The sequence below is a fragment of the Phyllobates terribilis genome, unplaced genomic scaffold, assembly GCF_046119375.1.
Source record: "Phyllobates terribilis strain yellow unplaced genomic scaffold, ASM4611937v1 Scaffold_138__1_contigs__length_4804227, whole genome shotgun sequence".
NCBI lineage: Eukaryota > Metazoa > Chordata > Amphibia > Anura > Dendrobatidae > Phyllobates > Phyllobates terribilis.
This window is the reverse complement of record NW_027362898.1, coordinates 786,791-812,961: the sequence shown is the minus strand read 5'-3', so window position 1 is coordinate 812,961 and position 26,171 is coordinate 786,791. Positions and strand designations below refer to the sequence as shown.

The following is a 26,171-nucleotide window of genomic DNA, read 5'->3' as shown; positions in this document are numbered from 1 at the left end:
TCACCCTGGCTCCGGCCTGCTCTCTTTTTGGCTCTGGCCTGCCCTCGCCCTGGCTCCGGCCTACTCTCGCTCTGGCTCTGGCCTGCCCTTGCCCTGGCTCCGGCCTACTCTCGCTCTGGCTCTGGCCTGCTCTCGCTCTGGCCTGCCCTTGCCTTTGCTCCGGCCTGCTCTCGCTCTGGCTCTGGCCTGCCCTTGCCTTTGCTCCGGCCTGCTTTCGCTCTGGCTCTCGCCTGCCCTCGACTCGGCTCCGGCCTGCTCTCTCCCTGGCTCTTTCCTGCCCTTGCCTTGGCTCTGGCCTACTCTCGCTCTGACTCCGGCCTGCCCTCGCTCTGGCTCCGGCCTGCACTCACTCTGCCTCTGGCCTGCTCTCGCTCTGGCCTGCCCCTACCTTTGCCGGTCCGGCTTGCTCCCGCTCTGGCTCTGGCCTGCTCTCACCTTGGCTCCGGACTGCTCTCGCTTTGGCTCTGGCCTGCCCTTGCTTGGCTCTGTCCGGCCTGCTCTTGCTCTGGCTCTGGCCTGCCCTCGCTCTGGCTCTGGCCTGCCCTTGCCTTGTCTCCGGCCGGATCTGACTCTGGCTCTGGCCTGCCCTCGCCCTGCTTTCGCCTTGGCTCCGGCCTGCTCTCGCCCTGGTTCCGTCTGCCCTTGCCATGGCTCCGGCCTTCTTTCTTTCTGGCTCTGGGCTGCCCTTGCCTTGGCTCTGGCCAAATCTCGTTCTGGCCAAGGCCTTCGAAGGCAGGCCAGAGCCACAGCGAGAGCAGGCCAGACAGAGCCTGAGCGAGAGCAGGCCGGAGCCAAGGCAAAGGCAGTCCGGAGCCAGAGCGATAGCAGGCCGTAGCCATGGCAAAGGCATGCCGGAGCCAAGGCGAGGGCAGGCCGATACCAGAACGAGAGAATGCCGGAGCCAGGGCGAGGGGAGGCCAGAGCAAGAGCAGGCCGGAGACAGGGCGAGGGCAGACCGGAGCCAGAGCGAGGGCAGGCCGGAGCCAGAGCAAGGACACGCCGGAGCCAGAGCGAGGGCAGGCCGGAGCCAGAGCGAGGGCAGGCCGGAGCCAGGGCGAGGGCAGGCCGGAGCCAGAGCGAGGGCAGGCCGGAGCGAGAGCAGGCCGGAGCCAGGGCCGGAGCTGGTCGGAGCCAAGGCGAGGGCTGGCCCGAGGCAGAGCCAGGGTAGGCCAGAGCAAGAGCAGGCCGGAGCCAAGGCAAGGACAGGCCAGAGCCAGAGCGAGAGCAGGCCAGAGCGAGAGCAGTCCGAAGCCAAGGCGAACCAGAGCAGGTGCTGGCCGTATCCAAGGCGAGGGCTGGCCGGAGCCAGAGCAAGGGCAGGCCGGAGCCAGAGCAGGCTGGAGCCAGGGCGAGAGCAGGCCAGAGCCAGCACGAGAGCAGGCCAGAGCAAGAGCCAGAGCAGGCAGGAAGGGTGAGGGCAGACCAGAGTGAGAGCGAGAGCAGGCCGGAGCCAAGGCGAGGCCAGAACCAGAGCAAGAGCAGGCCAGAGCGAGAGTACGCCGGAACTAGGGCGACGGCAGGCCAGAGCCAGAGAGAGAGTAGGCCGGTGCCAGGGCAAGGGCAGGCCAGAGCCAGAGTGAGAGCGGCTCGGAGCCAGGGCGAGAGCAGGCCGGAGCCATTGCGAGGGCACGGAGCCAATGCGAAGGCAGGCCGGAGCCAGAGGGGCAGGCCGGAGTCAGGGCGGCCTGCTGAGGGGCAGGCTGGAGTCAGGGCGAGGGCAGGCCGGAGCCAGAGCGAGAGTAGGCGAGAGCCAAGGCAAAGGCAGGCAAGAGCTAGAGCGAGAGAAGGCCGGAGGGAGCCAAGGCAAGGGCAGGCCGGAACCAGGGGGGGGGAACAGGCTGGAGACAGGGCGAGGTCAGAGCGAGAGCAGGCAGAGCCAGAGCGAGAGTAGGCTGGAGCCAGGGCCCGAGGGCAGGCCAGGGCTCATTCCGGCACCTGCCATTGTGATGTCATCGCTATGTCGCCATGCTTCCACATGCTGGTTGGTTGGTTGCTTGATTACAATCCGGTTTTCCACACAATTTACCTCACACACATTATTTACACCAGAACTAGGCCTCAAAAAGGCTGGGTTTATTGAGGTCCTGACAAGACCAGGTCTAATGAAGGGTTTATTACAGGGTTTGATATGGAGGTATCTAGGAATGTGATAGGCTGGTGGTGGAGTTATAGTGAGATTTATATAATAGGAGGGCAGCCATCTTTGGCGTGACATTCAGCGCTGGCTTCACTTTCCTCTCCTACAGACATCATTGACATCTGGAGGAAGTGGGAGAGCAGCTGCAGCGGTCAATTCCTCCAAAGTACGAGATCACCACACCCATGGGATATTCACTGGGCGTGGGGAGAAGTGAATATTCATTTTCTTTAGTAGCGGGCACAGTGTAGGCTGCAGCAGGCGGCTGCTGCCTCCTGTGCCCCACTACTTCGCCACTGTCACTGTCGCTTCCCTCACAGCTACAGTATTTATGTATATCGGTATTTACAGCTGCTCGGTGATAAGGTTAAATCGCTCCCGTGTACATGATTTGCTACTGTTTGGCAGCTTTATTACATGTGAGGAATGTGTAAGAAATAGACATTCCTCCCATGTAATAAAGCTGTCAAACAGTCGAGAGAGTGAAGACACCTCTGATTGCGAGGGCAGGCCGGAGTCAGAGCGATGGCAGGCAGAGCCAGGGCGAGGGCAGTCCGAAGCTAGAGCGAAAGTAGGCCAGCGCCAAGGCGAGAGCAGGGCCGGAGCCAAGGCGAAGGCAGGCCAGAAGAAGAGCGAGATCAGGCCGGAGTCAAGACGAGAGCAGGCCGGAGCCAGGGTGAAAGCAGGCCGGAGCCAGGGCGAGAGCAGGTCGGAGCCAGGGCGAGAGCAGGTCGGAGCCAGGGCGAGAGCAGGTCGGAGCCAGGGCGAGAGCAGGCCGGAGCCAGGGCGAGGGCAGGCCAGAGCAAGAGCAGTCCGGAGGCAAGGCAAGGGCAGGCCAGACAGAGCCAGAGCGACAGCAGGCCTACGCCAGAGCGAGAGCAGGCCGGAGTCAAGACGAGGGCAGGCCAGACGTTACAGCAGTAGTGTAATTATCAGATTTGTGTCTCATAATAAGCAATGAAGGTTCGTTCCTGTGCTAGGACAGCAAGCATAGATCTTAGAAACCTTGAAGAATTGATACAGAAAGTGTATTAGATGCTGTAGAACTTTCCATGTAATAACATTTATTTGTAAGAACCGATCCCGAGAATGTGTCTCTGAAACGAGTGGAGTCTGAGCATGTGCAGCTCTGCTGTATTCAGGGGCGTAACAACCGTGGTCACAGAGGTCGCAACCGGGCCCATGCGGGTGGGGGCCTGCTGGCGCCAGCACAAACTTCAACTGGATGTGCGTCCTCAGACCCACATTCAGCTGAAGTGGATTGTGGCACAGAGACCTATGAGCAAGAGCAGGCCAGAGCAAGAGCAGGCCAGAGCCAGGGCGAGGGGAGGCCAGAGCAAGAGCAGGCCAGAGCAAGGGCGAGAGCAGGCCGGAGCCAAGGCGAGGGCCAGCCGGAGCCAGAGCAAGGGCAGGCCAGAGCCATGGCGAGGACAGGCCAGACAGAGCGAGAGCAGGCCGGAGCCAGGGCGAGAGCAGGCCGGAGCCAAGGCGAGGGCAGGTCAGAGCCAGATCCAGAGGAGGCCGGAGCCAGGGCGAGCTAGACCAGACAGAGCGAGAGCAGGCCGTAGCCAAGGCGAGGGCACGCCAGAGCGAGAGCAGGCCAGAGCGAAAGTAGGCCAGCGCCAAGGCGAGAGCAGGGCCGGAGCCAAGGCGAAGGCAGGCCAGAAGAAGAGCGAGATCAGGCCGGAGTCAAGACGAGGGCAGGCCAGAGCAAGAGCAGGCCAGAGCCAGAGCAAGAGGGCAGGCCGGAGCCAGGGCGAGGACAGGCCGGAGCCAGAGTGAGAGCAGGTCGGAGCCAGGGCGAGAGCAGGCCGGAGCCAAGGCGAGGGCTGTCCAGAGCCAGATCCAGAGCAGGCCGGAGCCAGGGCGAGGGCAGGCCGTAGCCAAGGCGAGGGCACGCCAGAGCTCTGAGAGCAGGCCAGAGCGAGAGCAGGCCGGAGCCAGGGTGAGGGCAGGCCAGAGCCAGAGCGATGGCACGCCAGAGCTCTGAGAGCAGGCCAGAGCGAGAGCAGGCCAGAGCCAAGGCAAGGGCAGGCCAGAGCGAGAGAAGGCCAGAGTCAAGGCAAGGGCAGGCCGAAACCTGGACGAGAGCAGGCCGGAGACAGGGTGAGTGAGGCCAGAGCCAAAGCGAGAGTAGGCCGGAGCCAGGGCGAGGGCAGGCCAGAGAGAGAGCAGGCCGGAGCCAGGCGAGGGCAGGCCAGAGCGAGAGCAGGCCACAGCCAAGGCAAGGGCAGGCCAGAGCGAGAGCAGTCCGGTGCCAGAGCTAGGGCAGGCCAGAGCGAGAGTAGGCCAGAGCGAGAGCAGGCTGGAGCCAAGGCGAAGGCAGGCCAGAACAAGAGCGAGAACAGGTTAGAGTCAAGACGAGGGAAGGCCAGAGAGAGCCAGAGCAGGCAGGCCAGAGCAAGAGCAGGCCGGAGCCAGAGCGAGGGCAGGCCTGAGCGAGAGCAGGCCGGAGCCAGGGCGAGGGCAGGCCGGAGCCAATGCGAGGGCAGGCCGGAGCCAGAGGGGCAGGCCGGAGTCAGGGCGAGGGCAGGCCGGAGCCAGAGCGAGAGCAGGCCGGAGCCAAGGCGAGAGCAGGCCGGAGCCAAGGCGAGAGCAGGCCGGAGCCAAGGCGAGGGTAGGCCAGACCCAAGGCAAGGGCGAGGCCAGAGCGATAGAATGCCAGAGCCAAGGCAAGGGCAGGCCGGAACCAGGGCGAGAGCAGGCCGGAGACAGGGCGAGGCCAGAGCAAGAGCAGGCCAGAGCAAGAGCAGGCCAGAGCTAGAGCAAGAGCTGGCCGGACAGGGCAGACCAGAGCAAGAGCAGGCCAGAGCAAGAGCAGGCCAGAGCAAGAGCAGGCCGGAGCCAGGGCGAGGGCAGGCCAGAGCCAGAGCAAGAGCAGTCCGGAGGCAAAGGCAAGGGCAGGCCAGACAGAGCCAGAGCAACAGCAGGCCTACGCAAGAGCGAGAGCAGGCCGGAGCCAAGGCGAAGGCTGGTCATACATAACCAGAGCGAGAGCAGGCCGGAGTCAAGACGAGGGCAGGCCAGACGTTACAGCAGTAGTGTAATTATCAGATTTGTGTCTCATAATAAGCAATGAAGGTTCGTTCCTGTGCTAGGACAGCAAGCAGAGATCTTAGAAACCTTGAAGAATTGATACAGAAAGTGTATTAGATGCTGTAGAACTTTCCATGTAATAACATTTATTTGTAAGAACCGATCCCGAGAATGTGTCTCTGAAACGAGTGGAGTCTGAGCATGTGCAGCTCTGCTGTATTCAGGGGCGTAACAACCGTGGTCACAGAGGTCGCAACCGGGCCCATGCGGGTGGGGGCCTGCTGACGCCAGCACAAACTTCTACTGGATGTGCGTCCTCAGACCCACGTGGATTCAGCTGAAGTGGATTGTGGCACAGATACCTATGAGCAAGAGCAGGCCAGAGCAAGAGCAGGCCAGAGCCAGGGCGAGGGGAGGCCAGAGAAAGAGCAGGCCAGAGCAAGGGCGAGAGCAGGCCAGAGCCAAGGCGAGGGCCAGCCGGAGCCAGAGCAAGGGCAGGCCGGAGCCAGGGCGAGGACAGGCCAGAGCCAGGGCGAGAGCAGGCCTGAGCCAAGGCGAGGGCAGGTCAGAGCCAGATCCAAAGCAGGCCGTCGCCAGGGCGAGACGGCAGGCAAGACAGAGCGAGAGCAGGCCGGAGCCAAGGCGAGGGCGCGCCAGAGCGAGAGGAGGCCAGAGCGAGAGCAGGCCGGAGCCAGGGCAAGGGCAGGCCAGAGCGAGAGTAGGCCAGAGAGAGCTAAGGCAAGGGCAGGCCAGAGCGAGAGAAGGCCGGAGCCAAGGCAAGGGCAGGCCGGAACCAGGACAAGAGCAGGCCGGAGACAGGGTGAGGCCAGAGCGAGATCAGGCCAGAGCTAGAGCGAGAGCAGGCCAGAGCGAGAGTAGGCCGGAGCCAGGGCGAGAGCAGGCCGGAGCCAGGGCGAGGGCAGGCCAGAGCGAGATCAGGCCAGAGTCAAGGCGAGGGCAGGCCATAGCCAGAGCGAGACTAGGCCAGAGCGAGAGCAGGCCGGAGCCAAGGCAAAGGCAGGCCAGAAGAGGAGCGAGAGCAGGCTGGAGTCAAGACAAGGGCAGGCCAGAGCAAGAGCAGGCCGGAGCCAGGGCGAGGGCAGGCCAGAGCAAGAGCAGGCCGGAGCCAGGGCGAGAGCAGGCCAGAGCAAGAGCAGGCCGCAGCCAGGGCGAGGGCTGACCGGAGCCAGAGCAAGGGCAGGCCGGAGCCAGGGCGAGAGCAGGCCGGAGCCAAGGCGAGAGCAGGCCGGAGCCAAGGCGAGAGCAGGCCGGAGCCATGGCGAGAGCAGGCCGGAGCCAAGGCGAGAACAGGCCGGAGCCAAGGCGAGGGCAGGCCAGAGCCAGATCCAGAGCAGGCCGGAGTCAGGGCGACGGCAGGCCAGAGCGAGAGCAGGCTGGAGCCAAGGCGAGGGCAGGCCAGAGCTTGAGTAGGCCAGAGCCAAGGCAAGGGCAGGCCAGAGCGAGAGAAGGCCGGAGCCAGGGCGAGGGCAGGCCAGAGCCAAGGCAAGGGCAGGCCAGAGCGAGAGAAGGCTGGAGTTGGCAGGGTCAGGCCGGAACAAGGGCGAGAGCAGGCCGGAGACAGGGCGAGGCCAGAGCGAGAGCAGGTCAAAACCAGAGCGAGAGTATGCCGGAGCCAGGGTGAGGGCAGGCCGGAGACAGAGCGAGAGCAGGTCGGAGACAAGGGTCTATAGAGCAGGCTGGAGCCAAGGCGAGGGCAGGCAAGAGCCAGGGCGAGAGCAGGCCGGAGCCAAGGCGAGGGCAGGCCGGAGCCAGTGCGAGGGCAGGCCAGTTCCAGAGCAAGGGCAGGCCGGATCCAGAGCGAGGGCAGGCCAGAGCGAGAGCAGGCATGAGCCAAAGCGAGGGCAGGTCGGAGCCAGAGAGATTGCAGGCCGGAGTCAGTGCGAGAGCAGGCCGGAGCCAGTGCGAGAGCAGGCCGGAGCCAGGGCGAGAGCAGGCCGGAGCCAGGGCGAGAGCAGGCCGGAGCCTAGGCAAGAGCAGGACAGAGGCAGAGAGAGAGCACGCCAGAGCCTGGACGAGGGCAGGCCGGAGCCAGTGCAAGAGCAGGCCAGAGCGAAGGAGAGGACAGGCCAAAGCCAGAGCGAGGGCGGGCCGGAGCCAGGTCGAGGGCAGGCCGAAGCCAAGGCAAGGGCTGGCCGGAGCCAGAGTGAGGGCAGGGCGGAGCCAGGGCGAGGGTAGGCCAGAGCCAGAGTGATGGCAAGCCAGAGCCAAAGCGAGAGAAGGCCGGAGCCAAGGCGAGAGCAGGCCAGAGCCAGGGCAAGGGCAGACCGGAGCCAGGGCAAGGGCAGACCGGAGCCAGGGCGAGGGCAGGACCGAGCCAGAGCGAGAGCAGGCCGGAGCCAAGGTGAGGGCAGGCCAGAGCAAGAGCAGGCCTGAGCCAGGGCGAGAGCAGGCCAGAGCGAGAGCAAGCCAGAGCCAGGGCAAGGGCAGGCCAGAGCGAGAGAAGGCCGGAGTCAGGGCGACGGCAGCCCAGAGCCTGAGCGAGAGCAGGCCGGAGCCAAGGCGAGGGCAGGCCATAGCCAAAGCGAGAACAGGCCGGAGCCAGGACGATGGCAGGCCGGAGCCAGGGCGAGAGCAGGCAAGGGCCAGAGCGAGAAAAAGCCGGAGTAAAGGCAAGGGCAAGCCAGATACAAAGCGAGAGTAGGCCAGAACCAAGGCAACGGCAGGCCAGAGCCAGAGCGATTGAAGGCTGGAGCCAAGGCGAGGGCAGGCCAGAGCCAGAGCGATTGAAGGCCGGAGCCAAGGCGAGGGCAAGCCAGATACAAAGCGAGAGTAGGCCAGAACCAAGGCAAGGGCAGGCCAGAGCCAGAGCGATTGAAGGCTGGAGCCAAGGCGAGGGCTGGCCAGAGCCAGAGCGATTGAAGGCCGGAGCCAAGGCGAGGGCACTCCAAAGCCAAAGCTAGAGTTGGCCAGAGCCAAGGCAAGGGCAGGCCAGAGCCAAAGCGAGAGTAGGCCAGAGCCAAGGCAAGGACAGGCCAGAGTCAGAGCGAGAGCAGGCCGGAGCCAAGGCGAGGGCAGGTCAGAGCGAGAGCAGGCCGGAGCAAAGGCAAGGGCAGGCCAGAGGCAAAGCGAGAGCAGGCCAGAGCCAGATCGAGAGCAGGCCAGAGCCAGGGCAAGGGCAGGCCGGAGCCAGAGTGAGAGCAGGCCGGAGCCAGGGCGAGGGCAGCCCAGAGCCAGAGTGAGAGCAGGCCGGAGCCAGAGCGAGGGCAGGACCGAGCCAGAGCGAGAGCAGGCCGTAGCCAAGGCAAGGGCAAGCCAGAGCAAGAGCAGGCCGGAGCCAGGACGAGGGCAGGCCGGAGCCAAGGCGAGGTCAGGCCAGAGCGAGAGTAGGCCAGAGCCAAGGCAAGGGCAGGCCAGAGCGAGAGAAGGCCGGAGCCAAGGCAAAGATAGCCGGGAACCAGGGCGAGAGCAGGCCTGAGCCAGAGCGAGGGCAGGCCAGAGCCAGGGCGAGGGCAGGCCGGAGTCAGAGCGAGAGCAGGCCGGAGCCTCGGCGAGGGCAGGCCAGAGACAGAGCTAGAGCAGTCCAGAGCTATAGCGAGAGCAGGCCGGAGCCAGGGCGAGGGCAGGCCAGAGCGAGAGAGAGAGCAAGCCGGAGCCAGGGTGAGAGCAGGCAGGAGCCAGAGCGACAGCAGGCCACAGCCAGAGCGAGAGCAGGCCGGAGCCTCGGCGAGGGCAGGACAGAGCCAAAGTGAGAGAGCAGGCCGGAGCCAAGGCGAGGGCCGGCCATAGCCAGAGTGAGAACAGGCCGGAGCCAGGACGATGGCAGGCCGGAGCCAGGGCTAGAGCAGGCAAGAGCCAGAGTCCACCGGGCTATCACACACGGCAGCAATGGATGAACACTCAGTCCTTGGCTTCTTCTTGACCACATCAGGATCCTCCTCATCAGAGAAACGGACAGCAGACAAGTCCCCTTGGCCACCGCCCCCGATCTCCTCTGAAGCAGTATTGCACCAAGATATGACAGGAGAATTGGACAAGTCCATTTCCCCCTCACCACGGACACCAAACTGGGGAGGGAAAGGTGACATCACCTCTGGAATCACCATGTCAAAGCCTCCTGATGCAGGAGTCTGAAGCTGGGCATCTTCAAATATGTCGTCCATCTGAGTGCCATCCTCTTCCTCTTGGGGAGCAGTTGCCTCCCCGACATCCGGAAGGGGACCTTGTGGAACCCTAGTAGAAGTCGAAGGAACAGCAGGCCCCTCCGCGACCACTTGAGCAAAAGACTTAGGAGTGGTTCTAGCTTGACACTGCCTAAGAACATGCCCCTCCTCACCACAAGCATCACACTTTACCTGGTTCTTGCAGTCTTTCGCCATATGACCAGACGTGTTACACCTCCTGCAGGTTGGCGGATACCTGCAGGACTCCTGGACATGACCATACTTGTTACATCTTCTGCAGAAAAAAGGAGCATCAGGAAAGTACAAGAAACCAGTGTCTCTCCCAATAGAGAAACTCATAGGAGGATAATGTATGCCCCCTGGCCCCTCGGGGTCTGTAGCAAAACGAACAAAGTACTTGTATTTGCCAGTCCACAAGCCTTCTTCATTCGAGATCTTGTGGGAAAAATGCACATAAGTACAATGCCTCCTCAAGAATACAGTAATGTCCTCCTGGGGGATAAAGGGATTGTGCATAAACACAACAACAGGAACATCCCCATTTGAATAGAGGACAGTAAAAGTGAGTCCATCTAGGAGGGAGTTCTCAGTATGGCCTTTCAAGGTTCTATAAAGATTTTGGCAAGCAGCCATAGTAGAAAGAACAAGCACATACCTTCCATGACTTCTAAATTCCTGCAGGCAAAGAATGTCCGACTTCTTAATCTTCAATGCTTCATAGAAGATGGCATTCACCAGGTAGGACATGGAAAAATGTCCCTTCTTCTCCTCGGAAATCTCAATGCGAAATCCATTCTTGACCCGGGGGTCCCCGGTCCCAGCAAATTTCAGCTTGACTCCCATAGTCAGCCACGGAAATCGCCTTCCCGTTTCCTCCTCACTCTCCCCCTATAGCAGCATCCAGCTTAAGCCACCGGAGTGGCGATGCTGGAAGGCCGAGGGCTAGCACTCAAGGAACCTGATGTCCAGACACTTGATCTGAGCCAAAAGGCCGAGAAGCGATAACCAGAATTGGTTTCCGACTACGGTGCCACCCAAGGATTCTGAAAAGTCCATTTGTGGAGATGGCCACCTGGACTCCCGTTAAGAAGACATGCTGTCAACCTCTAGATCCCTCACATGCCTGCACTTTTCGGCTTGCTGCTGCTGCAATCCACGCGTTTTAGATCTGCATAACTCCACCTCTTTTAGCACAGTACCCTCAACCCCCGGCTGTTCCCACCCGCCTCAACACCGTTGGAAGGGAGGAGAACCAATTAAGGCGGGGGGGGGGGGGGGTGGAACGAGCAGCTGTCTACCCTTAGCAGGAGGGTTGCTGATTAATTACCTCTCCTGCTGCTGCTGCTGCTGGCTGTCCAGCAGCAGACTGAAGGTGGCTGCTGCTGTGCGCAGGTATATAAAGGCTCAGAGCCTATTATGACACGCGCAGCCAGCGTTCCATTGCCACATTCCGTCTACTGCAGGCGGGATACCTGGATGGCTGAATGTCACTGAGAAGCTCACAGAGACCGCCATAAGCAACAGTTTAAAAGAATGCCACAGACTAATCAACCAAACTTTTTGGGTTGGTTTCTCTTTTATAGTCTGCAGGCATTAAATGAAAGAAGTCAGTGTTCCAGCAGAGGGAGACAACGTTTCAGAAAAGGCATTGTAGCAAACCAAAAAAGAAATTTTAAGCGCAGCAGAGTAACCAGCTCACATACCTGTTAGCTCAGGTGAGTTTAAAAGGCTGCTGTTGATAACAAGGGCATTTGCTAAATAGATGGTGTGTGTGCAACAATATACTGAAAGGTCAATTATATTGTGCAGCTTATCTCACCACCTGTAGTTATTTAGGTGAAAGCTCCAAAATGCTTGCCTAATATGTCTGTTTATCCAAAAGGAAGTATAGAGGGAGAGCTAGATAGATAGCATTGCATTACATTACATTACATGGCAATGCAATGCACAGTTGCTGAAGTTGAACCAAAATGAGCTTGTCATCTGGCTTCTGCAACTTTTAACATGAAAAATCCAATGAGGAGAAGAAAAGCAAAGCCAAAGAGTCCATCCCAAAATCCGACAAACAAGCAAAATGAACAAAAAGCATTGAATTCAATTCTTTCTGATTTTAGAAACTGCATTAAAGAAGGGGTGCACCGGTCCTGGAGATACTGCAATACCAGGTCAATGCGTGGAGTGGACAGAGCAAGCTCTTTTTCCATCTCCCTGTTCTAAAAATCCATTTAATATATGGTCCCCAGATAGGGGACGTATCAGATATTAAACTGATAAGAACAGATACTACACTTGATCTTAGCCAAAAGGCCGAGAAGCGATAACCAGAATTGGTTTCTGACTACGGTGCCACCCAAGGATTCTGAAAAGTCCATTTGTGGAGATGGCCACCTGGACTCCCGTTAAGAAGACATGCTGTCAACCTCTAGATCCCTCACATGCCTGCACTTTTCGGCTTGCTGCTGCTGCAATCCACGCGTTTTAGATCTGCATAACTCCACCTCTTTTAGCACAGTACCCTCAACCCCCGGCTGTTCCCACCCGCCTCAACACCGTTGGAAGGGAGGAGAACCAATTAAGGCGGGGGGGGGGGGTGGAACGAGCAGCTGTCTACCCTTAGCAGGAGGGTTGCTGATTAATTACCTCTCCTGCTGCTGCTGCTGCTGGCTGTCCAGCAGCAGACTGAAGGTGGCTGCTGCTGTGCGCAGGTATATAAAGGCTCAGAGCCTATTATGACACGCGCAGCCAGCGTTCCATTGCCACATTCCGTCTACTGCAGGCGGGATACCTGGATGGCTGAATGTCACTGAGAAGCTCACAGAGACCGCCATAAGCAACAGTTTAAAAGAATGCCACAGACTAATCAACCAAACTTTTTGGGTTGGTTTCTCTTTTATAGTCTGCAGGCATTAAATGAAAGAAGTCAGTGTTCCAGCAGAGGGAGACAACGTTTCAGAAAAGGCATTGTAGCAAACCAAAAAAGAAATTTTAAGCGCAGCAGAGTAACCAGCTCACATACCTGTTAGCTCAGGTGAGTTTAAAAGGCTGCTGTTGATAACAAGGGCATTTGCTAAATAGATGGTGTGTGTGCAACAATATACTGAAAGGTCAATTATATTGTGCAGCTTATCTCACCACCTGTAGTTATTTAGGTGAAAGCTCCAAAATGCTTGCCTAATATGTCTGTTTATCCAAAAGGAAGTATAGAGGGAGAGCTAGATAGATAGCATTGCATTACATTACATTACATGGCAATGCAATGCACAGTTGCTGAAGTTGAACCAAAATGAGCTTGTCATCTGGCTTCTGCAACTTTTAACATGAAAAATCCAATGAGGAGAAGAAAAGCAAAGCCAAAGAGTCCATCCCAAAATCCGACAAACAAGCAAAATGAACAAAAAGCATTGAATTCAATTCTTTCTGATTTTAGAAACTGCATTAAAGAAGGGGTGCACCGGTCCTGGAGATACTGCAATACCAGGTCAATGCGTGGAGTGGACAGAGCAAGCTCTTTTTCCATCTCCCTGTTGTAAAAATCCATTTAATATATGGTCCCCAGATAGGGGACGTATCAGATATTAAACTGATAAGAACAGATACTACACTTGATCTTAGCCAAAAGGCCGAGAAGCGATAACCAGAATTGGTTTCCGACTACGGTGCCACCCAAGGATTCTGAAAAGTCCATTTGTGGAGATGGCCACCTGGACTCCCGTTAAGAAGACATGCTGTCAACCTCTAGATCCCTCACATGCCTGCACTTTTCGGCTTGCTGCTGCTGCAATCCACGCGTTTTAGATCTGCATAACTCCACCTCTTTTAGCACAGTACCCTCAACCCCCGGCTGTTCCCACCCGCCTCAACACCGTTGGAAGGGAGGATAACCAATTAAGGCGGGGGGGGGGGGTGGAACGAGCAGCTGTCTACCCTTAGCAGGAGGGTTGCTGATTAATTACCTCTCCTGCTGCTGCTGCTGCTGGCTGTCCAGCAGCAGACTGAAGGTGGCTGCTGCTGTGCGCAGGTATATAAAGGCTCAGAGCCCATTATGACACGCGCAGCCAGCGTTCCATTGCCACATTCCGTCTACTGCAGGCGGGATACCTGGATGGCTGAATGTCACTGAGAAGCTCACAGAGACCGCCATAAGCAACAGTTTAAAAGAATGCCACAGACTAATCAACCAAACTTTTTGGGTTGGTTTCTCTTTTATAGTCTGCAGGCATTAAATGAAAGAAGTCAGTGTTCCAGCAGAGGGAGACAACGTTTCAGAAAAGGCATTGTAGCAAACCAAAAAAGAAATTTTAAGCGCAGCAGAGTAACCAGCTCACATACCTGTTAGCTCAGGTGAGTTTAAAAGGCTGCTGTTGATAACAAGGGCATTTGCTAAATAGATGGTGTGTGTGCAACAATATACTGAAAGGTCAATTATATTGTGCAGCTTATCTCACCACCTGTAGTTATTTAGGTGAAAGCTCCAAAATGCTTGCCTAATATGTCTGTTTATCCAAAAGGAAATATAGAGGGAGAGCTAGATAGATAGCATTGCATTACATTACATTACATGGCAATGCAATGCACAGTTGCTGAAGTTGAACCAAAATGAGCTTGTCATCTGGCTTCTGCAACTTTTAACATGAAAAATCCAATGAGGAGAAGAAAAGCAAAGCCAAAGAGTCCATCCCAAAATCCGACAAACAAGCAAAATGAACAAAAAGCATTGAATTCAATTCTTTCTGATTTTAGAAACTGCATTAAAGAAGGGGTGCACCGGTCCTGGAGATACTGCAATACCAGGTCAATGCGTGGAGTGGACAGAGCAAGCTCTTTTTCCATCTCCCTGTTCTAAAAATCCATTTAATATATGGTCCCCAGATAGAGGACGTATCAGATATTAAACTGATAAGAACAGATACTACACTTGATCTTAGCCAAAAGGCCGAGAAGCGATAACCAGAATTGGTTTCCGACTACGGTGCCACCCAAGGATTCTGAAAAGTCCATTTGTGGAGATGGCCACCTGGACTCCCGTTAAGAAGACATGCTGTCAACCTCTAGATCCCTCACATGCCTGCACTTTTCGGCTTGCTGCTGCTGCAATCCACGCGTTTTAGATCTGCATAACTCCACCTCTTTTAGCACAGTACCCTCAACCCCTGGCTGTTCCCACCCGCCTCAACACCGTTGGAAGGGAGGAGAACCAATTAAGGCGGGGGGGGGGGGGGGTGGAACGAGCAGCTGTCTACCCTTAGCAGGAGGGTTGCTGATTAATTACCTCTCCTGCTGCTGCTGCTGCTGGCTGTCCAGCAGCAGACTGAAGGTGGCTGCTGCTGTGCGCAGGTATATAAAGGCTCAGAGCCTATTATGACACGCGCAGCCAGCGTTCCATTGCCACATTCCGTCTACTGCAGGCGGGATACCTGGATGGCTGAATGTCACTGAGAAGCTCACAGAGACCGCCATAAGCAACAGTTTAAAAGAATGCCACAGACTAATCAACCAAACTTTTTGGGTTGGTTTCTCTTTTATAGTCTGCAGGCATTAAATGAAAGAAGTCAGTGTTCCAGCAGAGGGAGACAACGTTTCAGAAAAGGCATTGTAGCAAACCAAAAAAGAAATTTTAAGCGCAGCAGAGTAACCAGCTCACATACCTGTTAGCTCAGGTGAGTTTAAAAGGCTGCTGTTGATAACAAGGGCATTTGCTAAATAGATGGTGTGTGTGCAACAATATACTGAAAGGTCAATTATATTGTGCAGCTTATCTCACCACCTGTAGTTATTTAGGTGAAAGCTCCAAAATGCTTGCCTAATATGTCTGTTTATCCAAAAGGAAGTATAGAGGGAGAGCTAGATAGATAGCATTGCATTACATTACATTACATGGCAATGCAATGCACAGTTGCTGAAGTTGAACCAAAATGAGCTTGTCATCTGGCTTCTGCAACTTTTAACATGAAAAATCCAATGAGGAGAAGAAAAGCAAAGCCAAAGAGTCCATCCCAAAATCCGACAAACAAGCAAAATGAACAAAAAGCATTGAATTCAATTCTTTCTGATTTTAGAAACTGCATTAAAGAAGGGGTGCACCGGTCCTGGAGATACTGCAATACCAGGTCAATGCGTGGAGTGGACAGAGCAAGCTCTTTTTCCATCTCCCTGTTCTAAAAATCCATTTAATATATGGTCCCCAGATAGGGGACGTATCAGATATTAAACTGATAAGAACAGATACTACACTTGATCTTAGCCAAAAGGCCGAGAAGCGATAACCAGAATTGGTTTCCGACTACGGTGCCACCCAAGGATTCTGAAAAGTCCATTTGTGGAGATGGCCACCTGGACTCCCGTTAAGAAGACATGCTGTCAACCTCTAGATCCCTCACATGCCTGCACTTTTCGGCTTGCTGCTGCTGCAATCCACGCGTTTTAGATCTGCATAACTCCACCTCTTTTAGCACAGTACCCTCAACCCCCGGCTGTTCCCACCCGCCTCAACACCGTTGGAAGGGAGGAGAACCAATTAAGGCGGGGGGGGGGGGTGGAACGAGCAGCTGTCTACCCTTAGCAGGAGGGTTGCTGATTAATTACCTCTCCTGCTGCTGCTGCTGCTGGCTGTCCAGCAGCAGACTGAAGGTGGCTGCTGCTGTGCGCAGGTATATAAAGGCTCAGAGCCTATTATGACACGCGCAGCCAGCGTTCCATTGCCACATTCCGTCTACTGCAGGCGGGATACCTGGATGGCTGAATGTCACTGAGAAGCTCACAGAGACCGCCATAAGCAACAGTTTAAAAGAATGCCACAGACTAATCAACCAAACTTTTTGGGTTGGTTTCTCTTTTATAGTCTGCAGGCATTAAATGAAAGAAGTCAGTGTTCCAGCAGAGGGAGACAACGTTTCAGAAAAGGCATTGTAGCAAACCAAAAAAGAAATTTTAAGCGCAGCAGAGTAACCAGCTCACATACCTGTTAGCTCAGGTGAGTTTAAAAGGCTGCTGTTGATAACAAGGGCATTTGCTAAATAGATGGTGTGTGTGCAACAATATACTGAAAGGTCAATTATATTGTGCAGCTTATCTCACCACCTGTAGTTATTTAGGTGAAAGCTCCAAAATGCTTGCCTAATATGTCTGTTTATCCAAAAGGAAGTAAAGAGGGAGAGCTAGATAGATAGCATTGCATTACATTACATTACATGGCAATGCAATGCACAGTTGCTGAAGTTGAACCAAAATGAGCTTGTCATCTGGCTTCTGCAACTTTTAACATGAAAAATCCAATGAGGAGAAGAAAAGCAAAGCCAAAGAGTCCATCCCAAAATCCGACAAGCAAGCAAAATGAACAAAAAGCATTGAATTCAATTCTTTCTGATTTTAGAAACTGCATTAAAGAAGGGGTGCACCGGTCCTGGAGATACTGCAATACCAGGTCAATGCGTGGAGTGGACAGAGCAAGCTCTTTTTCCATCTCCCTGTTGTAAAAATCCATTTAATATATGGTCCCCAGATAGGGGACGTATCAGATATTAAACTGATAAGAACAGATACTACACTTGATCTTAGCCAAAAGGCCGAGAAGCGATAACCAGAATTGGTTTCCGACTACGGTGCCACCCAAGGATTCTGAAAAGTCCATTTGTGGAGATGGCCACCTGGACTCCCGTTAAGAAGACATGCTGTCAACCTCTAGATCCCTCACATGCCTGCACTTTTCGGCTTGCTGCTGCTGCAATCCACGCGTTTTAGATCTGCATAACTCCACCTCTTTTAGCACAGTACCCTCAACCCCCGGCTGTTCCCACCCGCCTCAACACCGTTGGAAGGGAGGATAACCAATTAAGGCGGGGGGGGGTGGAACGAGCAGCTGTCTACCCTTAGCAGGAGGGTTGCTGATTAATTACCTCTCCTGCTGCTGCTGGCTGTCCAGCAGCAGACTGAAGGTGGCTGCTGCTGTGCGCAGGTATATAAAGGCTCAGAGCCCATTATGACACGCGCAGCCAGCGTTCCATTGCCACATTCCGTCTACTGCAGGCGGGATACCTGGATGGCTGAATGTCACTGAGAAGCTCACAGAGACCGCCATAAGCAACAGTTTAAAAGAATGCCACAGACTAATCAACCAAACTTTTTGGGTTGGTTTCTCTTTTATAGTCTGCAGGCATTAAATGAAAGAAGTCAGTGTTCCAGCAGAGGGAGACAACGTTTCAGAAAAGGCATTGTAGCAAACCAAAAAAGAAATTTTAAGCGCAGCAGAGTAACCAGCTCACATACCTGTTAGCTCAGGTGAGTTTAAAAGGCTGCTGTTGATAACAAGGGCATTTGCTAAATAGATGGTGTGTGTGCAACAATATACTGAAAGGTCAATTATATTGTGCAGCTTATCTCACCACCTGTAGTTATTTAGGTGAAAGCTCCAAAATGCTTGCCTAATATGTCTGTTTATCCAAAAGGAAGTATAGAGGGAGAGCTAGATAGATAGCATTGCATTACATTACATTACATGGCAATGCAATGCACAGTTGCTGAAGTTGAACCAAAATGAGCTTGTCATCTGGCTTCTGCAACTTTTAACATGAAAAATCCAATGAGGAGAAGAAAAGCAAAGCCAAAGAGTCCATCCCAAAATCCGACAAACAAGCAAAATGAACAAAAAGCATTGAATTCAATTCTTTCTGATTTTAGAAACTGCATTAAAGAAGGGGTGCACCGGTCCTGGAGATACTGCAATACCAGGTCAATGCGTGGAGTGGACAGAGCAAGCTCTTTTTCCATCTCCCTGTTCTAAAAATCCATTTAATATATGGTCCCCAGATAGGGGACGTATCAGATATTAAACTGATAAGAACAGATACTACACTTGATCTTAGCCAAAAGGCCGAGAAGCGATAACCAGAATTGGTTTCCGACTACGGTGCCACCCAAGGATTCTGAAAAGTCCATTTGTGGAGATGGCCACCTGGACTCCCGTTAAGAAGACATGCTGTCAACCTCTAGATCCCTCACATGCCTGCACTTTTCGGCTTGCTGCTGCTGCAATCCACGCGTTTTAGATCTGCATAACTCCACCTCTTTTAGCACAGTACCCTCAACCCCCGGCTGTTCCCACCCGCCTCAACACCGTTGGAAGGGAGGAGAACCAATTAAGGCGGGGGGGGGGGGGGTGGAACGAGCAGCTGTCTACCCTTAGCAGGAGGGTTGCTGATTAATTACCTCTCCTGCTGCTGCTGCTGCTGGCTGTCCAGCAGCAGACTGAAGGTGGCTGCTGCTGTGCGCAGGTATATAAAGGCTCAGAGCCTATTATGACACGCGCAGCCAGCGTTCCATTGCCACATTCCGTCTACTGCAGGCGGGATACCTGGATGGCTGAATGTCACTGAGAAGCTCACAGAGACCGCCATAAGCAACAGTTTAAAAGAATGCCACAGACTAATCAACCAAACTTTTTGGGTTGGTTTCTCTTTTATAGTCTGCAGGCATTAAATGAAAGAAGTCAGTGTTCCAGCAGAGGGAGACAACGTTTCAGAAAAGGCATTGTAGCAAACCAAAAAAGAAATTTTAAGCGCAGCAGAGTAACCAGCTCACATACCTGTTAGCTCAGGTGAGTTTAAAAGGCTGCTGTTGATAACAAGGGCATTTGCTAAATAGATGGTGTGTGTGCAACAATATACTGAAAGGTCAATTATATTGTGCAGCTTATCTCACCACCTGTAGTTATTTAGGTGAAAGCTCCAAAATGCTTGCCTAATATGTCTGTTTATCCAAAAGGAAGTATAGAGGGAGAGCTAGATAGATAGCATTGCATTACATTACATTACATGGCAATGCAATGCACAGTTGCTGAAGTTGAACCAAAATGAGCTTGTCATCTGGCTTCTGCAACTTTTAACATGAAAAATCCAATGAGGAGAAGAAAAGCAAAGCCAAAGAGTCCATCCCAAAATCCGACAAACAAGCAAAATGAACAAAAAGCATTGAATTCAATTCTTTCTGATTTTAGAAACTGCATTAAAGAAGGGGTGCACCGGTCCTGGAGATACTGCAATACCAGGTCAATGCGTGGAGTGGACAGAGCAAGCTCTTTTTCCATCTCCCTGTTCTAAAAATCCATTTAATATATGGTCCCCAGATAGGGGACGTATCAGATATTAAACTGATAAGAACAGATACTACACTTGATCTTAGCCAAAAGGCCGAGAAGCGATAACCAGAATTGGTTTCCGACTACGGTGCCACCCAAGGATTCTGAAAAGTCCATTTGTGGAGATGGCCACCTGGACTCCCGTTAAGAAGACATGCTGTCAACCTCTAGATCCCTCACATGCCTGCACTTTTCGGCTTGCTGCTGCTGCAATCCACGCGTTTTAGATCTGCATAACTCCACCTCTTTTAGCACAGTACCCTCAACCCCCGGCTGTTCCCACCCGCCTCAACACCGTTGGAAGGGAGGAGAACCAATTAAGGCGGGGGGGGGGGTGGAACGAGCAGCTGTCTACCCTTAGCAGGAGGGTTGCTGATTAATTACCTCTCCTGCTGCTGCTGCTGCTGGCTGTCCAGCAGCAGACTGAAGGTGGCTGCTGCTGTGCGCAGGTATATAAAGGCTCAGAGCCTATTATGACACGCGCAGCCAGCGTTCCATTGCCACATTCCGTCTACTGCAGGCGGGATACCTGGATGGCTGAATGTCACTGAGAAGCTCACAGAGACCGCCATAAGCAACAGTTTAAAAGAATGCCACAGACTAATCAACCAAACTTTTTGGGTTGGTTTCTCTTTTATAGTCTGCAGGCATTAAATGAAAGAAGTCAGTGTTCCAGCAGAGGGAGACAACGTTTCAGAAAAGGCATTGTAGCAAACCAAAAAAGAAATTTTAAGCGCAGCAGAGTAACCAGCTCACATACCTGTTAGCTCAGGTGAGTTTAAAAGGCTGCTGTTGATAACAAGGGCATTTGCTAAATAGATGGTGTGTGTGCAACAATATACTGAAAGGTCAATTATATTGTGCAGCTTATCTCACCACCTGTAGTTATTTAGGTGAAAGCTCCAAAATGCTTGCCTAATATGTCTGTTTATCCAAAAGGAAGTAAAGAGGGAGAGCTAGATAGATAGCATTGCATTACATTACATTACATGGCAATGCAATGCACAGTTGCTGAAGTTGAACCAAAATGAGCTTGTCATCTGGCTTCTGCAACTTTTAACATGAAAAATCCAATGAGGAGAAGAAAAGCAAAGCCAAAGAGTCCATCCCAAAATCCGACAAACAAGCAAAATGAACAAAAAGCATTGAATTCAATTCTTTCTGATTTTAGAAACTGCATTAAAGAAGGGGTGCACCGGTCCTGGAGATACTGCAATACCAGGTCAATGCGTGGAGTGGACAGAGCAAGCTCTTTTTCCATCTCCCTGTTCTAAAAATCCATTTAATATATGGTCCCCAGATAGGGGACGTATCAGATATTAAACTGATAAGAACAGATACTACACTTGATCTTAGCCAAAAGGCCGAGAAGCGATAACCAGAATTGGTTTCCGACTACGGTGCCACCCAAGGATTCTGAAAAGTCCATTTGTGGAGATGGCCACCTGGACTCCCGTTAAGAAGACATGCTGTCAACCTCTAGATCCCTCACATGCCTGCACTTTTCGGCTTGCTGCTGCTGCAATCCACGCGTTTTAGATCTGCATAACTCCACCTCTTTTAGCACAGTACCCTCAACCCCCGGCTGTTCCCACCCGCCTCAACACCGTTGGAAGGGAGGAGAACCAATTAAGGCGGGGGGGGGGGGGGTGGAACGAGCAGCTGTCTACCCTTAGCAGGAGGGTTGCTGATTAATTACCTCTCCTGCTGCTGCTGCTGCTGGCTGTCCAGCAGCAGACTGAAGGTGGCTGCTGCTGTGCGCAGGTATATAAAGGCTCAGAGCCTATTATGACACGTGCAGCCAGCGTTCCATTGCCACATTCCGTCTACTGCAGGCGGGATACCTGGATGGCTGAATGTCACTGAGAAGCTCACAGAGACCGCCATAAGCAACAGTTTAAAAGAATGCCACAGACTAATCAACCAAACTTTTTGGGTTGGTTTCTCTTTTATAGTCTGCAGGCATTAAATGAAAGAAGTCAGTGTTCCAGCAGAGGGAGACAACGTTTCAGAAAAGGCATTGTAGCAAACCAAAAAAGAAATTTTAAGCGCAGCAGAGTAACCAGCTCACATACCTGTTAGCTCAGGTGAGTTTAAAAGGCTGCTGTTGATAACAAGGGCATTTGCTAAATAGATGGTGTGTGTGCAACAATATACTGAAAGGTCAATTATATTGTGCAGCTTATCTCACCACCTGTAGTTATTTAGGTGAAAGCTCCAAAATGCTTGCCTAATATGTCTGTTTATCCAAAAGGAAGTATAGAGGGAGAGCTAGATAGATAGCATTGCATTACATTACATTACATGGCAATGCAATGCACAGTTGCTGAAGTTGAACCAAAATGAGCTTGTCATCTGGCTTCTGCAACTTTTAACATGAAAAATCCAATGAGGAGAAGAAAAGCAAAGCCAAAGAGTCCATCCCAAAATCCAACAAACAAGCAAAATGAACAAAAAGCATTGAATTCAATTCTTTCTGATTTTAGAAACTGCATTAAAGAAGGGGTGCACCGGTCCTGGAGATACTGCAATACCAGGTCAATGCGTGGAGTGGACAGAGCAAGCTCTTTTTCCATCTCCCTGTTCTAAAAATCCATTTAATATATGGTCCCCAGATAGGGGACGTATCAGATATTAAACTGATAAGAACAGATACTACACTTGATCTTAGCCAAAAGGCCGAGAAGCGATAACCAGAATTGGTTTCCGACTACGGTGCCACCCAAGGATTCTGAAAAGTCCATTTGTGGAGATGGCCACCTGGACTCCCGTTAAGAAGACATGCTGTCAACCTCTAGATCCCTCACATGCCTGCACTTTTCGGCTTGCTGCTGCTGCAATCCACGCGTTTTAGATCTGCATAACTCCACCTCTTTTAGCACAGTACCCTCAACCCCCGGCTGTTCCCACCCGCCTCAACACCGTTGGAAGGGAGGAGAACCAATTAAGGCGGGGGGGGGGGGTGGAACGAGCAGCTGTCTACCCTTAGCAGGAGGGTTGCTGATTAATTACCTCTCCTGCTGCTGCTGCTGCTGGCTGTCCAGCAGCAGACTGAAGGTGGCTGCTGCTGTGCGCAGGTATATAAAGGCTCAGAGCCTATTATGACACGCGCAGCCAGCGTTCCATTGCCACATTCCGTCTACTGCAGGCGGGATACCTGGATGGCTGAATGTCACTGAGAAGCTCACAGAGACCGCCATAAGCAACAGTTTAAAAGAATGCCACAGACTAATCAACCAAACTTTTTGGGTTGGTTTCTCTTTTATAGTCTGCAGGCATTAAATGAAAGAAGTCAGTGTTCCAGCAGAGGGAGACAACGTTTCAGAAAAGGCATTGTAGCAAACCAAAAAAGAAATTTTAAGCGCAGCAGAGTAACCAGCTCACATACCTGTTAGCTCAGGTGAGTTTAAAAGGCTGCTGTTGATAACAAGGGCATTTGCTAAATAGATGGTGTGTGTGCAACAATATACTGAAAGGTCAATTATATTGTGCAGCTTATCTCATCACCTGTAGTTATTTAGGTGAAAGCTCCAAAATGCTTGCCTAATATGTCTGTTTATCCAAAAGGAAGTATAGAGGGAGAGCTAGATAGATAGCATTGCATTACATTACATTACATGGCAATGCAATGCACAGTTGCTGAAGTTGAACCAAAATGAGCTTGTCATCTGGCTTCTGCAACTTTTAACATGAAAAATCCAATGAGGAGAAGAAAAGCAAAGCCAAAGAGTCCATCCCAAAATCCGACAAACAAGCAAAATGAACAAAAAGCATTGAATTCAATTCTTTCTGATTTTAGAAACTGCATTAAAGAAGGGGTGCACCGGTCCTGGAGATACTGCAATACCAGGTCAATGCGTGGAGTGGACAGAGCAAGCTCTTTTTCCATCTCCCTGTTCTAAAAATCCATTTAATATATGGTCCCCAGATAGGGGACGTATCAGATATTAAACTGATAAGAACAGATACTACACTTGATCTTAGCCAAAAGGCCGAGAAGCGATAACCAGAATTGGTTTCCGACTACGGTGCCACCCAAGGATTCTGAAAAGTCCATTTGTGGAGATGGCCACCTGGACTCCCGTTAAGAAGACATGCTGTCAACCTCTAGATCCCTCACATGCCTGCACTTTTCGGCTTGCTGCTGCTGCAATCCACGCGTTTTAGATCTGCATAACTCCACCTCTTTTAGCACAGTACCCTCAACCCCCGGCTGTTCCCACCCGCCTCAACACCGTTGGAAGGGAGGAGAACCAATTAAGGCGGGGGGGGGGTGGAACGAGCAGCTGTCTACCCTTAGCAGGAGGGTTGCTGATTAATTACCTCTCCTGCTGCTGCTGCTGCTGGCTGTCCAGCAGCAGACTGAAGGTGGCTGCTGCTGTGCGCAGGTATATAAAGGCTCAGAGCCTATTATGACACGCGCAGCCAGCGTTCCATTGCCACATTCCGTCTACTGCAGGCGGGAAACCTGGATGGCTGAATGTCACTGAGAAGCTCACAGAGACCGCCATAAGCAACAGTTTAAAAGAATGCCACAGACTAATCAACCAAACTTTTTGGGTTGGTTTCTCTTTTATAGTCTGCAGGCATTAAATGAAAGAAGTCAGTGTTCCAGCAGAGGGAGACAACGTTTCAGAAAAGGCATTGTAGCAAACCAAAAAAGAAATTTTAAGCGCAGCAGAGTAACCAGCTCACATACCTGTTAGCTCAGGTGAGTTTAAAAGGCTGCTGTTGATAACAAGGGCATTTGCTAAATAGATGGTGTGTGTGCAACAATATACTGAAAGGTCAATTATATTGTGCAGCTTATCTCACCACCTGTAGTTATTTAGGTGAAAGCTCCAAAATGCTTGCCTAATATGTCTGTTTATCCAAAAGGAAGTATAGAGGGAGAGCTAGATAGATAGCATTGCATTACATTACATTACATGGCAATGCAATGCACAGTTGCTGAAGTTGAACCAAAATGAGCTTGTCATCTGGCTTCTGCAACTTTTAACATGAAAAATCCAATGAGGAGAAGAAAAGCAAAGCCAAAGAGTCCATCCCAAAATCCGACAAACAAGCAAAATGAACAAAAAGCATTGAATTCAATTCTTTCTGATTTTAGAAACTGCATTAAAGAAGGGGTGCACCGGTCCTGGAGATACTGCAATACCAGGTCAATGCGTGGAGTGGACAGAGCAAGCTCTTTTTCCATCTCCCTGTTCTAAAAATCCATTTAATATATGGTCCCCAGATAGGGGACGTATCAGATATTAAACTGATAAGAACAGATACTACACTTGATCTTAGCCAAAAGGCCGAGAAGCGATAACCAGAATTGGTTTCCGACTACGGTGCCACCCAAGGATTCTGAAAAGTCCATTTGTGGAGATGGCCACCTGGACTCCCGTTAAGAAGACATGCTGTCAACCTCTAGATCCCTCACATGCCTGCACTTTTCGGCTTGCTGCTGCTGCAATCCACGCGTTTTAGATCTGCATAACTCCACCTCTTTTAGCACAGTACCCTCAACCCCCGGCTGTTCCCACCCGCCTCAACACCGTTGGAAGGGAGGAGAACCAATTAAGGCGGGGGGGGGGGTGGAACGAGCAGCTGTCTACCCTTAGCAGGAGGGTTGCTGATTAATTACCTCTCCTGCTGCTGCTGCTGCTGGCTGTCCAGCAGCAGACTGAAGGTGGCTGCTGCTGTGCGCAGGTATATAAAGGCTCAGAGCCTATTATGACACGCGCAGCCAGCGTTCCATTGCCACATTCCGTCTACTGCAGGCGGGATACCTGGATGGCTGAATGTCACTGAGAAGCTCACAGAGACCGCCATAAGCAACAGTTTAAAAGAATGCCACAGACTAATCAACCAAACTTTTTGGGTTGGTTTCTCTTTTATTGTCTGCAGGCATTAAATGAAAGAAGTCAGTGTTCCAGCAGAGGGAGACAACGTTTCAGAAAAGGCATTGTAGCAAACCAAAAAAGAAATTTTAAGCGCAGCAGAGTAACCAGCTCACATACCTGTTAGCTCAGGTGAGTTTAAAAGGCTGCTGTTGATAACAAGGGCATTTGCTAAATAGATGGTGTGTGTGCAACAATATACTGAAAGGTCAATTATATTGTGCAGCTTATCTCACCACCTGTAGTTATTTAGGTGAAAGCTCCAAAATGCTTGCCTAATATGTCTGTTTATCCAAAAGGAAGTATAGAGGGAGAGCTAGATAGATAGCATTGCATTACATTACATTACATGGCAATGCAATGCACAGTTGCTGAAGTTGAACCAAAATGAGCTTGTCATCTGGCTTCTGCAACTTTTAACATGAAAAATCCAATGAGGAGAAGAAAAGCAAAGCCAAAGAGTCCATCCCAAAATACGACAAACAAGCAAAATGAACAAAAAGCATTGAATTCAATTCTTTCTGATTTTAGAAACTGCATTAAAGAAGGGGTGCACCGGTCCTGGAGATACTGCAATACCAGGTCAATGCGTGGAGTGGACAGAGCAAGCTCTTTTTCCATCTCCCTGTTCTAAAAATCCATTTAATATATGGTCCCCAGATAGGGGACGTATCAGATATTAAACTGATAAGAACAGATACTACACTTGATCTTAGCCAAAAGGCCGAGAAGCGATAACCAGAATTGGTTTCCGACTACGGTGCCACCCAAGGATTCTGAAAAGTCCATTTGTGGAGATGGCCACCTGGACTCCCGTTAAGAAGACATGCTGTCAA

General features: G+C 52.2%; 12 non-coding genes across 12 annotated transcripts; all 12 read right to left on the bottom strand.

Annotated features, from left to right (window-relative positions):
• Positions 1-11,443: 11,443 nt before the first annotated feature.
• Positions 11,444-11,634, bottom strand: LOC141205328 (U2 spliceosomal RNA). Its single transcript, XR_012276096.1, has one exon. It is a non-coding gene; the product is annotated as a U2 spliceosomal RNA (small nuclear RNA).
• Positions 11,635-12,756: 1,122 nt separating this feature from the next.
• On the bottom strand, positions 12,757-12,947 carry LOC141205360 (U2 spliceosomal RNA). The gene has a single exon (XR_012276127.1). It is a non-coding gene; the product is annotated as a U2 spliceosomal RNA (small nuclear RNA).
• A 1,122-nt stretch (positions 12,948-14,069) lies between these two features.
• On the bottom strand, positions 14,070-14,260 carry LOC141205364 (U2 spliceosomal RNA). The gene has a single exon (XR_012276131.1). It is a non-coding gene; the product is annotated as a U2 spliceosomal RNA (small nuclear RNA).
• A 1,125-nt stretch (positions 14,261-15,385) lies between these two features.
• On the bottom strand, positions 15,386-15,576 carry LOC141205326 (U2 spliceosomal RNA). The gene has a single exon (XR_012276094.1). It is a non-coding gene; the product is annotated as a U2 spliceosomal RNA (small nuclear RNA).
• Positions 15,577-16,698: 1,122 nt separating this feature from the next.
• LOC141205359 (U2 spliceosomal RNA) lies at positions 16,699-16,889 on the bottom strand. Its single transcript, XR_012276126.1, has one exon. It is a non-coding gene; the product is annotated as a U2 spliceosomal RNA (small nuclear RNA).
• A 1,113-nt stretch (positions 16,890-18,002) lies between these two features.
• Positions 18,003-18,193, bottom strand: LOC141205325 (U2 spliceosomal RNA). Its single transcript, XR_012276093.1, has one exon. It is a non-coding gene; the product is annotated as a U2 spliceosomal RNA (small nuclear RNA).
• A 1,124-nt stretch (positions 18,194-19,317) lies between these two features.
• On the bottom strand, positions 19,318-19,508 carry LOC141205324 (U2 spliceosomal RNA). Its single transcript, XR_012276092.1, has one exon. It is a non-coding gene; the product is annotated as a U2 spliceosomal RNA (small nuclear RNA).
• Positions 19,509-20,629: 1,121 nt separating this feature from the next.
• LOC141205323 (U2 spliceosomal RNA) lies at positions 20,630-20,820 on the bottom strand. Its single transcript, XR_012276091.1, has one exon. It is a non-coding gene; the product is annotated as a U2 spliceosomal RNA (small nuclear RNA).
• Positions 20,821-21,944: 1,124 nt separating this feature from the next.
• On the bottom strand, positions 21,945-22,135 carry LOC141205322 (U2 spliceosomal RNA). Its single transcript, XR_012276090.1, has one exon. It is a non-coding gene; the product is annotated as a U2 spliceosomal RNA (small nuclear RNA).
• Positions 22,136-23,257: 1,122 nt separating this feature from the next.
• LOC141205321 (U2 spliceosomal RNA) lies at positions 23,258-23,448 on the bottom strand. Its single transcript, XR_012276089.1, has one exon. It is a non-coding gene; the product is annotated as a U2 spliceosomal RNA (small nuclear RNA).
• Positions 23,449-24,568: 1,120 nt separating this feature from the next.
• On the bottom strand, positions 24,569-24,759 carry LOC141205320 (U2 spliceosomal RNA). Its single transcript, XR_012276088.1, has one exon. It is a non-coding gene; the product is annotated as a U2 spliceosomal RNA (small nuclear RNA).
• Positions 24,760-25,880: 1,121 nt separating this feature from the next.
• On the bottom strand, positions 25,881-26,071 carry LOC141205319 (U2 spliceosomal RNA). Its single transcript, XR_012276087.1, has one exon. It is a non-coding gene; the product is annotated as a U2 spliceosomal RNA (small nuclear RNA).
• Between the last annotated feature and the right edge of the window lie 100 nt (positions 26,072-26,171).